Here is a 12,947-nt window from a genome sequence, read left to right as displayed (position 1 = left end):
TGGAGTAAAAAGTTATTGTACGTTCAAGAAGAGCATGGAAAGAAAGCAGCGGGGGTGCATATTCTGTGTTGGGGAAATAACGTGGGAAGAGCTCAGAGGAGCACTATGAATATGAAGGAATTTGAGGAATGCCACAATCAATCAATTTTTCTTACATTTTAATTTTTTGTGTGTACGAAGTTATATAAGATAAAAATCTGTCTAAATATGTATAAAATCGCTCCAAGTTATAAGTGGTGAGAAAGCATTATGTTGTCATTCAACTGGATCATTTTCCTACATAAAATAATGGTTTGTCTTGCAACTGTTCTTTTTTTTTCAATTTTTTTTGGCATTTATTCATTTCTGAGGGTGAGGGAGGCAGAGTGTGAGTGGGGGAGGGGAGAGAGAGTGGGAGACACAGAATCTGAGGCAGGCTCCAGGCTCTGAGCTGTCAGCACAGAGCCCAACGGAGCTGGAACTCATGGACTGCGAGATCGTGACCGGAGCTGAAGTTGGACATTTAACCAACTGAGCCACCCAGGCGCCCTGTCTTGCAACTGATTCTTAGACTCAATCAAACGCAGCAATTTAACTATCTTAAACTCATTTTTCTCTTCTTTCCTTTCCCTCATTATTATTAAATAGTGTGTTGGTGGTGGTTAATTTTACAATTTATTGCTCAGATTATAGAATTTCGAGACAAGATAGTAGTCATCACAGGAGGCACCATATCCCACAGATCATGGATTGGCAGCTGGATATAATTATTCATGAGATTTAGGTTGACTCCTTTGGGGAGGAGTGAATATATTAGCGGTTGTATTATACTTGATGGAAGCTTTACTTTGAAGCATAAGTACTGGGAAAAGGGGTTATGTCAATAGACAAGCCAAGGAGTAGATGGTAGTAGGCATTTGTCATTCATTTAGCATCTGAACCCCCCTTCTATGCCTATAAGTAACCATGCCCACCTTGCCTGTAGTGGTTAAGTGCACTGCTTGGGATCTGCTGCTCTAGGGTCCTGGGAGCACTACTGAAATTAGGGAGCCCACATCAACTGCAGCTTCCTATGACTATCCCCAGTCTCACAGAGAGCAGTCATAATAGAGTTTTCCAAAGATGACAGTGTTCCCCTCACTAATGCATTTCTCAATGCTTTTCAGAAAGAGATTGTCTTCTGGGCCCAATCTAGGAATACAGTGAGAAACACAGCGCATATGGAAATGTACTCTCAACCTCCCCCCTTCTGTCTTATACCAAGGAATTTATGGCATCTTAGCTTTGTTTAGTAGACCACTGGTTAGTCCAAGATCTAATCAACCAACAAAGCAAACAAATTAGAACATTCCTGGCCACTCAAACTAGTCTAATGCAATAAAAATCTCTGGTCAATGCATCCATATCGATACGTTCAGTACAATCTAAAATTATGTTGCTTCCTCCTTGGTCCCACACCCTCAGGGCCTGCTTCCACGTGTATTCTTTAGATTTGGACAATATAAATGAGCAGAACATCTTTATTTGCCTCTTCCCTTGGATTTACTTTGTAATTGCCTTCTAGGTATACTGGAATCTGATGCTAGTTATACATCTCTCAACTGTGAAGAGGATGGTTTTCCATCTGTACCAGTTCTGGGCCTGCTTCTTGAATCCACACCTCTGCTCCACATCACTGGCCAGCCAATACCTGCAAGTTATATTCTCTGACTTTCCCGTGAGTGAGAAGAGGTTGGAGGGCAAGAGAGAGTGCCGGGATGTTTCCCCCTCCTTCTCTGTTGGTGGCATCTTCAACACCAGCTGCAATTCTCCCGTGGTGCCAACTCCTGCAAGGCAGGCCTGCCACAGTTCCCGCTTCCTCTGGTTGACTCTGGGCCCTGGTTCCAGTAATTACTACCTCTTCCCCTTGTTCCTGCCTCTGCAAGAAATTTGAGGTTCTTCAATCACAGTCATAAAACATCCTTAGCTTTTGGGTGGACAATCAAGCTGAGTAGTTAGGATATGAGCTTGAAGTCTCTGTGCCCCTCACGCTGCTCCATCGCATGGCCACTCAGCCTCTAGAGCCTTGCTTTCGATGAGCACTTCATTCCAGGCGACTGGGATTTTCATAAATTGACTCCTTCACCATTGTACGTCTGATCTGTCGGAGTGCTCTGACTTAAAGCTGGGTTTTCACTGCCCTTGGTCCCAGTTCTGCTGCTGCTGGCCTTAGCTTGCACTGCCGATCCCCCAGAAATTAGATGCTGGAGCTGCTGCTCCTTCTACCCTATTACCAAAAAGGGATTCTGCCTTCAGTTTCCCTTTGTTATGGTAACCAGGAGTCTGATTTGGTTTGCCCCAATTCCTCACGTAGGAGTTGAGAAGGCCAACATTGATGGGAAACTCTGGGATCCTTTCCTGCCTCGTTTGGTCAGGAATCTGAGATTTAAGACTGCCTGAGCTGGAAAGGTCCTCTGAGTTCATCTAGGCCAACACCTTCCTTTTCAGATGGGGAAACTGAGACCCAAAGTGGGGAAAGGGATTTTCCAGGGCCGAGCAGAGGGCAGGTGGCAGAGCTGGGATTAGAACCCAGAGTCGTGGGCAGGCCAGGGGAGGGTGATGGGATGGATGGAGTGTTGGTGGGAACAAGCAGCCTCCACTCCTGACCATTGGGAAGTAAGTGAAGCTCTTAGAGCCCAAAAGACCCCTCCCACTACCCTTGGCCCACTGCACCCCACACACATTCAGAAGGCCGGGGTCTCACCATCACTTCCTTGGGATGTGATGTGAGGAGTTTATAGAAGGAAGCTGAGGTCAGACTGATTCTCATGTGGTAGCTCTGGGAAGAAGGAGAATGGAGAAAACGGCTTTGCAAAGAAGTGAAGTGAAGTGAAGTGAGGTGAGGTGAAGTGAGGTGAGGTGGGGTGAAGTGAAATAATAAAATATAGGGGCGCCTGGGTGGCTCAGTCAGTTAAGCGTCCGACTTCGGCTCAGGTCATGATCTCGCAGTCCGTGGGTTCGGGCCCCGCGTCGGGCTCTGTGCTGACAGCTCAGAGCCTGGAGCCTGTTTCAGATTCTATGTCTCCCTCTTTCTCTGACCCTCCCCTGTTCATGCTCTCTCTCTCTCTGTCTCAAAAATAAATAAATGTTAAAAATATATATATATATAAATAAAATATAATATAAAATAAAATGAAATAGATGCCTTTGCTTTGGTCAGGGGCCACTTTCTGGGGGTGCCTTCTTTCTCCATTCACCCATCTTTCTTGCCTCCACGTTCTGCACATCCTTTCTCCCCTACTTTCTCTCCATCCCCTATCTCCACTTCCTCTTTCTCCCCCCACCCCCCAACACTGCCTAGGCACTCCTGTGCTCCTGGAGGACAGACTTCTGATGAACCCAAGTGACCACCTTCTCTATGAGTTGTTAACTGGTCAGCAAATATAATTTCTACTCATAACCAGTTCTTAGTGATTTCACTGCATAAACAAGTAACGTCAGGGGCGCCTTGGTGGCTCAGTCAGTCAAACGGCCGACTTCGGCTCAGGTCATGATTTCACGGTCAGTGAGTTCGAGCCCCGCGAACAGCTGTGCTGACAGCTCAGAGCCTGGAGCCTGTTTCAGATTCCGTGTCTCCCTCTCTCTGACCCTCCCCCGTTCATGCTCTCTCTCTGTCTCAAAAATAAACGTTAAAAAAAAAATTAAAAAAAAAAAAAACAAGTAATGTCACTGGAATTCTAAATAAAATGAAGAGATGTTCGCTAGACAGCTCCACCACCACCAAATCAAATGGCTTTTGCTTGCCTGAGTTCACTTCAGTTCTTGTCCCAACTTTAAATACTTTCCTCGGAACCACCATTTCTCATACCTTCCTATATGCCAGGCATCCTGAGAAGCACATTAAACAATATCAGCCCAGAGATGTTTTATGTCCCAGAATCCCCCTTTTGGGGGCTACCTAGAATCCTTTTTAATAATAAAAATAACTAACATTTGTTGAGAACATACTGTGCCAGACACTATGCTCTCTTTCCATCCTCATGACCCAGTTTCTGTACGCTTTTCCCTCACTTTCTTCAGATGCAAAAATGTGGCCCAAGGAACTTCAAATGGCCTATGCGAGGGCATCCCAGAGGCAGTTAGTTTCTTCCTCTGTAAAAGGTGAGAATGTCCTAGTTACCACTCCCCATTCGGGTTTTCAGGGACCATTGGGGTTTGACTGTGAGTTCCTTTGTTGTTATGGCCTTTGTGGCTTTGCTGTTTTCAGGTGTAATTCCCAGCAGCCCTGGGTAAGGATGCCCTGTTTCCTGTTATTTCAGACATCACAAGGGCAGAGGAGTCCAAACAAGGGCTATAGAATGAGGATGGAGATACTAATACACAGAACAAATGGGAACCCAGCCGAGGCAGCTGGGCTACTCCATTGTCTTAGCTGAGGTCCTTTTGTGTTCAGGAACAGAAATCAACACAGACTACCCCGGGCATATTTTGTTGGGAAGATGCAGGGGTATCTCATGGAATCCTGAATCAGCCAGGCCTGGGGGAGGACTGAAGCTGGGGGGTGGGGCAGTCAGAGACCTTCTAGTAGTTTCTCTTTCTCTGTCATCTCTGCTTCAACTTTCGGTTCTCTCCTGAACAGCCATCTCTGCTTCCACGTTTTCATGGCTGACAATGGTCACTCCATCCAATGGGAATACCAGGCTGAGCTAAACCAGAGTCCATTTTGGAGGGTGCAGAAGCCCCACCCCCTCCTTGCCCTAGTCACGTTTCCCCCTCCCATCCATTCCCACCACCCACCACACCTGCTCCATGTTTCCCCCCCACCTCACCCACCCCACTCCACATCCAAGATCTACTGTGGGAGCCCTGAGGGAAGAGAACCCAGCATCTTCCTTCCTCAGGGACTACTGAGAAATCCCTTTCCATATGGTTCCCTGTCTGTGGTGTGACCTTGCCAGGATGCTCTGCTTGGGGATGAATGGCTTTCGCTACAGTTCTGGGGAAAGAGGCGAATAACAGGGTGTTATAAGAGTTGTAGGAGACGAGGCCAGGAAGGTCATTGAAAGAATTTTGGCAACTCTGAGTGAGACAGGGGGTCATCATAGGGCTTTCAGAAGAGGCGTGACACAATCTGCTTTCTACTGTAAAAGAATCATTCAGGCTGCTATGATGAGAGCAGAATGGGTGAGGGAAGCAGTGGGAAAGTGAGAACAGAAGTATAGGGACAAGCAAGGAGCTATTGCAAAAATGCAGGTATGAGAGGATGTCAGCTTGTACCATGATGGCCAACCAGAGAGGAAGGAAAACATGGTTAGATTTTGGCTGCATTTTGAAGGCAGAACTTGCAGCCTTGACTGATGGGTTTGAGGGGGGATATGAGAGAAAAAGAAGTCAAGGATGGCACGAAGACCATGGAAGAACAGGTTTAGGGAAAATAAGAGTTCGACTTTTGAAACATTGAGTTTAAAATGATTATTCTCTTGGGGCTCCTGGGTGGCTCCGTTGGTTAAGCATCCGACTTCAGCTCAGGTCATGATCTCACAGTTTGTGGGTTCAGGCCCGCGTCAGTCTCTGTGCTGACAGCTCGGAGCCTGGAGCCTGCTTTGGATTGTGTGTCTCTCTCTCTCTCTGCCCTCTCTCTCAAAAATAAACAAACATTAAAAAAATTTTTTTAATAAATAAAATGAGTATTCTAGGGGCACCTGGGTGGCTCAGTCAGTTAAGCATCCAACTCTTGATTTCAGCTCAGGTCATGATCCTAGAGTCATGGAATTGAGCCCTGCCTGGGATTCTCTCTCTCTCTCTCTCTCTCTCTCTCTCTCTCTCTCTGTCCCTCCCTCTGCAAACTCTCTCTCTCTCAAAATAAATAAATAAACTTTAAGAATAAAATGACTATTAGATAGCTTAGTAGTGATGGCAAATTATGTAAAGTACTAGCTAGGTTAGGGGTGTGTGTGTGTGTGTGTGTATGTGTGTGTGTGCACGTGCGCACGCGCACACACACACGCACAGGTATATCATACTTAGACCTGGTTCTGTCTTTTGGTGGCTGTGTGATCTTGGCAAATCACCCAGATTTTCTGGAACGTAGACCCCATCAGGCCAACTTCTCAGGGCGTGGTGTTTTTAAAACATGTCTATAATTTTTTGACACTACTCCTAACCGCAGGCGAAGTGTAATTCCTCTCCCTTTGCATATGGGAAGACCTTAGTGACCAACTGCTAACAAGCCAAATGCACAAGTGATGTAACGTGACTTCCAAGCCTAAGTTAGAAAAGCTTCCACCTCGCTCTCAGTCTGGCGACACTCACCCTTGGAACCGAGCCACTCTGTTGTGAGAAAGCCCAGGCCTCACGTAGAGGCCACATAGGTGTTCCAAATCACAGCTTCAGCTCATGCCCAAGCATCCAGTGCCAGACGTGTGAGTGACAGGGCTTCCCGATGGTTCCAACTGTCCTTGCTGATGCCAAGTGGAACAGAGACGAGTTGTTCCTGCCAAGCCCTGCCCAAATTGCGGGTCTGTGAGCAAAATGAATGTGGTTGTTTTGGGTTGCTGTGTTCCACAGTGATAGATGGCTAAACCAGTGAGAGTTGTGAAAGCATTTTGTACACCAGAAAGCCATCTACAGAAATGGATCATTAGTCAGTGGACATCCTGAGCTCCTCATCTCATGACCTCAGCTACAAGTCCTTCTGAGCTGGGTGTCATCTCGGGCCAGGCTCTGATTCCTTCCGGCAGCGGGTAGCATTACACGTGACATTTCAGCCATAATCTGGCCCCAGGCCTCCTCTCAAGTTCCCCCTAACATCAGCTGCCCCCTTTGCTACCACCCCCATAGAACCCCCTCAACACACTATATCCAGCTATGTCTCCATGCTTTTTCTCATTCTTTTCTTCTTTTTTTTTAAGTTAATTTATTTATTTTGAGAGAGAGAGAGGAGCAGGGAAGGTGTAGAGAGAGAGAGAGAGAGAGCGAATCCCAAGCAGGCCCCACAATGTCAGCACGGAGCCCGAAGTGGGGCTCGATCTCATGAACCGCAAGGTCAAGAGTTGGACGCTTAACTGACTGAGCCACCCAGGTGCCCCATCTCATACCTTTCTTCTGACTAAGTAACATCTTCCTCCTTAGGCTCCAGGGACTTACTTCACCAATCTTATCCAAGGGAGGACCCAAAACCTTCCTGTGGGAAAGAGCCTCTTCTCACATCTCTATTGAGATCTGAGGGCCACTTGCTAAAATATGCAGGACCCGGTGCCTCTCAGCAATACAGTCCCAGTGGATGGGGGAGCGAGGTGGAAGGGAGCCACCATCACCTGCCAACGGAAAGGGAAGAGAGGGGAGGAGCTGGAACAATCTGTGTGGGTTTGGGACAGTGATTTTTGAGTGATCAGATAGTCTCCAGCTCCCTGTTAAGTGTCTGCACCAACTTGTGTTGATTCCCAAACGTACCTCACTTCCGTTCAAGGAGAAGTCCTTTCCCACCACAGCCGGGCTGTTCTGCTGACCCTCAACCCTCTCCACACTCCTGCTGAGCTGACTCATCCTTCAGGGCCTGATTGCCACCGCCGCTCCCGCCAGGCACAGCTGTTGTTGGCCACACCTGCAGCCATGCCTCCGGGGTCCTGGGCAATGCCACTGCCCCTGCTTGATTGCAGGCCACAGCATGCACAGGAGGCTATCGCTTCTTGGGGGAATACCTGAACACCGCAAGCATGCTTTGTCAACATCTTCCCCTATTTTGATCTGGTGCCTGGACCTTCCTTCCATGCCTCCCCCTCCCACACCCAGGCCCGGCAGCACTCTGATCCAGGAGCCTCCCTCTGTGTGACAGGGATAACCTGGATGCTCACAGACCTCGTCAGCCTGTGGGAACGAAAGAGACCACGATATCATTTGGACACATATGTTCCTAATTCAATACTGCATCATCCTAACCGAGGTAAACTGCAAGGCTCAGAATCGTCACAAGCTTGCTGTGCCCTTGGCATCTGGGGGAGTCCCAGCATTGCCCCATGCATGTTTCTGCAGCGGTCAGATCTGTTGCTTTTGCTGCCTCCTCCGCTCTGCCCTGGACATCAGTGGGGCAGATGTTCCCGTGGCAGGGCTTGCCCCTGAACGTCTCTCAATAGTCTGTCGGACTGCTGGTCAGTGCGTGTGCCCCGCATACTACCTCTTGCCTCCATGGGTTCCTTTCCCTCTTTCTTCTCCCCCAACCCCGAGTTGTAACAGAGAACACACAGCTGCCCTGCCGGATTCTACATCCCCCAGACTTCCCACAGATAAGTATGGCTATGTAGCTGTGGTTTGTTGTCAATAGGAGGTGAGCAGAAGCGATGTGGCAGCTTCCTTGGCTTACCCCTGGGGCTGTGGACTCAGAAATGGGAGCCTCATTTTGAGAATAGTAGCATCAAGCCACCAACCTGGGTCCCAGATGACTCTTTGGGACAGAGCTGGCCCTGCCAGCTGTGAACTACTCATATCTAGACTTTTCATGTGAGAAAAATAAACTTGCATCCCATTTAAGTTAGCCTGTATCCTAAGTAATAGAGTATTGACTCGAGAACAGTCAATCTGTAGGCGTCCAGTCTAATTTAGATCCTCTTACACCCCTTTATGGCACCCTGTACTTCTCCTTCAAAGCACGTATCACAACTTGCAATTAAATAATTATTTGGGTAATGTAGTGTTCGCTATCGATTGCCTTCCCAACAGCTATCCCCCCTCCCTCCTTTTTATCTCATGGAATCCCAATGTCATTCAGGTATTCATGGCTTCCTCCTTCAGACTCATGCTGCATGAAAAGATGAGAGTAAGCCCATCAGATTGTCTCTCTGAGATTTTGAAGTAAGAAACAAATAATAATGAGAGGGAGCGGCAGGGAGTAACGAAGCAGGCAGATTGCGCCCTTGATGACCTGTGCATCGTGTCTGCTGAGGATCTGCAGCCACCTGGATCCAGGATCATGTCCCCATTCTAGTCTCTGTTCTTGATCTTCCCTAGACAGCCTCTAAAATGATCCCTAAAATACATCATCTTTCCCTGGGCTAACAAGAGTGCCCACTTGTTTCTCATAACTGAGCAGGCCTGGATAAAGCGGTAACTTTGGGCAAATGTATTTAACAAAGGTCTCTGAACACCCACCACGTCCTAGGCACTGCTGTACTCACTAGGGGTACTAGGGAGAACAGATGGGCCACCTAGAGCATCTCTCCGAGAAGCAAAGTCAACTACACTCCTCTACCTGCTTAGAATTCAATGGCTTCTGGTTGACCTCAGAACAAAGCCTTAAATCCTTACGGTTTACAGCCAACCTTGCGTGATACAGCCTCTGTCTGTCGTTTGAACCTCTATCCTGTTACTTTACCCCTCTTTCCACTTACACCAAGTCAGATCACTTTCAGGCCCCCCGGTGTGCAAGCTTCCCTCATGCTTGAAGCTGTTGTACTTACTCTTCCATTTACTCGAGTGTGGTAAGCAAAGGTACGAGGCAAGGATCAGGATGGTGATGAGGATAACAATAAGACTACCACCTGAGCACTTACTTGTACTTTGCATGTATTCTTCTTAGTCTGCATAACAATGTCACAAGGTAGGTTCTGTGTTCCCCATCTCACAGACGAGGAAGCTGAGGCTTCGGGAGTTCAGTAACCGGCTTCAGACCACACGCTTAAGTGGTGGCAAAGCCAACATTTGAAGCCAAGCCTATTTGACTCCAAAGGACAGGCTGTCTAGGCCAGCTGCCATCTCTCTACCACTCTTTCGAGTTGAGCTGCTGGAGGCGGACAGGCTTGGGTTGGAATTCAGGACTCTACCACTTTCTGAGTGGGTAGCCTTGAGCAAGTTACCCAATCTCCCTGAGCCTCAGTTTCCTCATTTTACAAATGAGGCCAGCAAGAGAACCCACCTGAGAAGGTCACAGTGGCATTAAAATGAAAGCATGCACGTTAAGCCATGCCCTAGACCAGTGCACTTGGTAGATACCGTTTCCTTATCACCGTTATTACCTTCTCCACTTAGGCGAGTAGCTCTCTCCTTCTCCCTGTCCAGGTTAGAGCCCTGCATCTTGTCACAGACACGGCCTAAGAGCTGCTTCTCTGCCAGGCCTCCTGGGGCCAGGCCTGCACAACTCCTTGGAAGGAAGCTTGGGCCCGCGCAGGAATGGCCTGTAATTGATCCCAGTTAGAGGTGGACAGGCCCTGTCCTCCTCGGCTGGGGCCTCAGGAAGCAGGGCGCTGCCTGATTTATGTCCCTGCTGCACCGAGGATGACCTGGTGACCTCTCTACGTGTCCTAGCATCAGACAAGGCCATAAAACAGAATTGGTGTTGCACATTTGTTCCTATCGGGGCCGACTTGTACACTGGTGCACCCAGCTTAGGTCAGTCCCCTGCAGGGCCCTCCCCAGGAAAGGCTGGTGTGTGTGGCCGCTCTGTGCGGCTGGGCCACCGGAAGTTCAGGGACGGTGTACAGAAGGGAAATCACAATCTCATATGTTTTCATGGCTTCCGTGACCATCCTCGGTGAAAGACACCCAATCCACATCCTGAACCTCCAGCTCCCCCACACCCACCCCGGCCTCAGACCCAGTCTCAGTGACCTGCTGGACACCTCCTCCTACACATACCAAAGGCCTCATCTGAACTCATGGTGTTCACCTCTCTGCTGGTTCTTCCTCCCTCATCTGTCGGCCCCAGAAGCCGACACCTGGGCCAAAGAAGTCGCTTCCTCCCTGGCCTGGTGCAGCTTCTTTGCACAGACTCCTTGATAGCTCTGACCACACCATTTTGTGATTAGAACAACTTATTGCAGCCTTCGCCATTATCTGTATCTCTGTCTCCTCCAATAGACTGTAAAGTCCTACAGGCAAGAGACAACATTTGACTCATCTCTGCACCCCAGGGCCTAGTGTAGAGCCTGGCACAGAGGACCTGCCATGAACCTTTGATGAATGAATGAGTGAATGGATGGATAAATAGATGGATGGATGGCTGAATAATGAGCATAGATGGGTATCTTTCGAGGTAGTTTTCAAATAAAGAACAGGGCTTCTGAGGAGGGACTCCCAAGTTCCCCTGGGAATAGTGTGATTAGATATCAGCATCCTACAGCCAGATTAACCTTAAAATTGCATACTCTGAGCTATACTAGGACCTCTTCCATATTCAGATGACAGAGACCCAGAGAGGTTAAATAACTTCCTGAAGGTGAACAGTGATTTAGTGGCAGAGCCCCCGGATGAGCCCCCAAACTTCCTGTCTCCACTGTCTGCAGCCTCTTCCTCTCTTTCTACGTGCTGACCTTTAGTGAGCTCTTCATGAACTCCAGAGCTTGGCTTCCAGAAATAGAAAGCAGTGGGTCTTCTGGACTATCTACAGGGTTTTATTACCAACAAGGTGATCCATGGCAGAGAAATTGAGATGAGCTTCTCAGAATTTGCAGTTCTAAGAATAGCATAGGACTATATGACTACATGGCCCTTATCTTCTCTGAGCCTCAGTTTCCTCGCCTGCAAAATGGGAATAAGAATAGGATCTATCCCAGCATAATGCATGTTTTTCACTTTAGGCTCTTGTGATAGGTTGTATTATTATTCCCAACTATTTGTTGAACTCTCAGTAAAAGGGTTATCCATCTCTGACCATAGCAATGAGACTCACAGTGCTTCTCTGTGGGGAGGGCTATACCTCACTGCCCCCTTGGTGTCTGCCTAGGCCATTCGCTTCCTTTGGCCAATGGAACATGAATAGAAGCTACATATGCCACATCCCAGCAGACGCTTTAAGAGTAATTGTAAGACTCAGCCACGGCATTTTCGCTTCTGTCTCTGGAATGATATAGCGGCCACTCCTTCAGTCTGAGACCCAGAATGTGAACACATATAGAACAGGACCTCAAATGACCTGCTGTCATGTGGCGTAAATAAGAAATAAACCTTGTTGTCGTCAGCTGTTGAGACTGTGGGGTGGTTTCTGCTGCATAGCCTAGCAAATGCTGACTAGTAATCTTTTGCTTATAATCTAGACAGACTCGTTTGGGACATCTTAAAACAGAGGGTAGAGTTTGCCGCAATGATATCCATAAAAGTGCATCAAATCCTTGGGGGTCCTAGAGCTAAGTATTAGGCAGTAGTCGGATAAGCTGCCATAGTAAGAGGCTTCAAAATAAAAGTCTTAAACAAGGTACACATTTACTTCTTTCCTAAAACAGAAGACGTAAGTGACTGGTCCAGGGTGGTTAGGAAGCTCTGCTGGGTGAGGTCACCCAAACATCCAGTTTCTCTCCAACCTGCATCCCCTGCTACCATCCAAGATGTTCTCCTCATCTGTACCATGTCCACATTCCAGCCTGCAGGAAGGAGGACAGAGAGAGCCGGAATGACCAGTGCTCCTGGTCGTAAGGAGGTACAGAGAATCTGCCTACATCACTTCTGTTCACAGGCCCCTGACCAGATCTTCTTTATGTGGCCATAGGGCACATGTGATACAGGGCACGGGTGTATATCACAGCCAGTTTCCAGCCAAGTGACCATGAGCCCTGATGAAACACAAAGGGGACTTTCTGTTAGTAGAAGAAAGAAGGGGACAATTTGGTGGTGTTTGGAGTGGGCTTATGTAGGCTCATGAGAGCCAATCACATGCATTGCCCCCCTTCCAATTCCTTATTCATTGATATGACTTCTTGAAATCAGCCTTGGTGGGAGTATTTGCACCAAAGAAATTGGCAAATACTACCAATGTGGACTTCCCTCCACCACTCCCAACCGGCCAGAGAACCTGTTATTAGACATTTTGCCAGCATGGAGGGTAACAGATACTGGCAGGCAATTACACTCTCTTGCTAGAGTTGGGTCACTTTTTCTTTCTTTCTTTCTTTCTTTCTTTCTTTCTTTCTTTCTTTCTTTCTTAATGTTTTATTTATTTTTGAGAGAGAGAGAGATAGAGCAGGGGAGGAGCAGAAAGAGAGAGGGAAACAGAGTATCTGAAGCAG

Source organism: Panthera tigris, chromosome C1 (genome assembly GCF_018350195.1).
Source record: "Panthera tigris isolate Pti1 chromosome C1, P.tigris_Pti1_mat1.1, whole genome shotgun sequence".
Lineage (NCBI taxonomy): Eukaryota > Metazoa > Chordata > Mammalia > Carnivora > Felidae > Panthera > Panthera tigris.
This window is presented reverse-complemented; position numbering follows the sequence as displayed.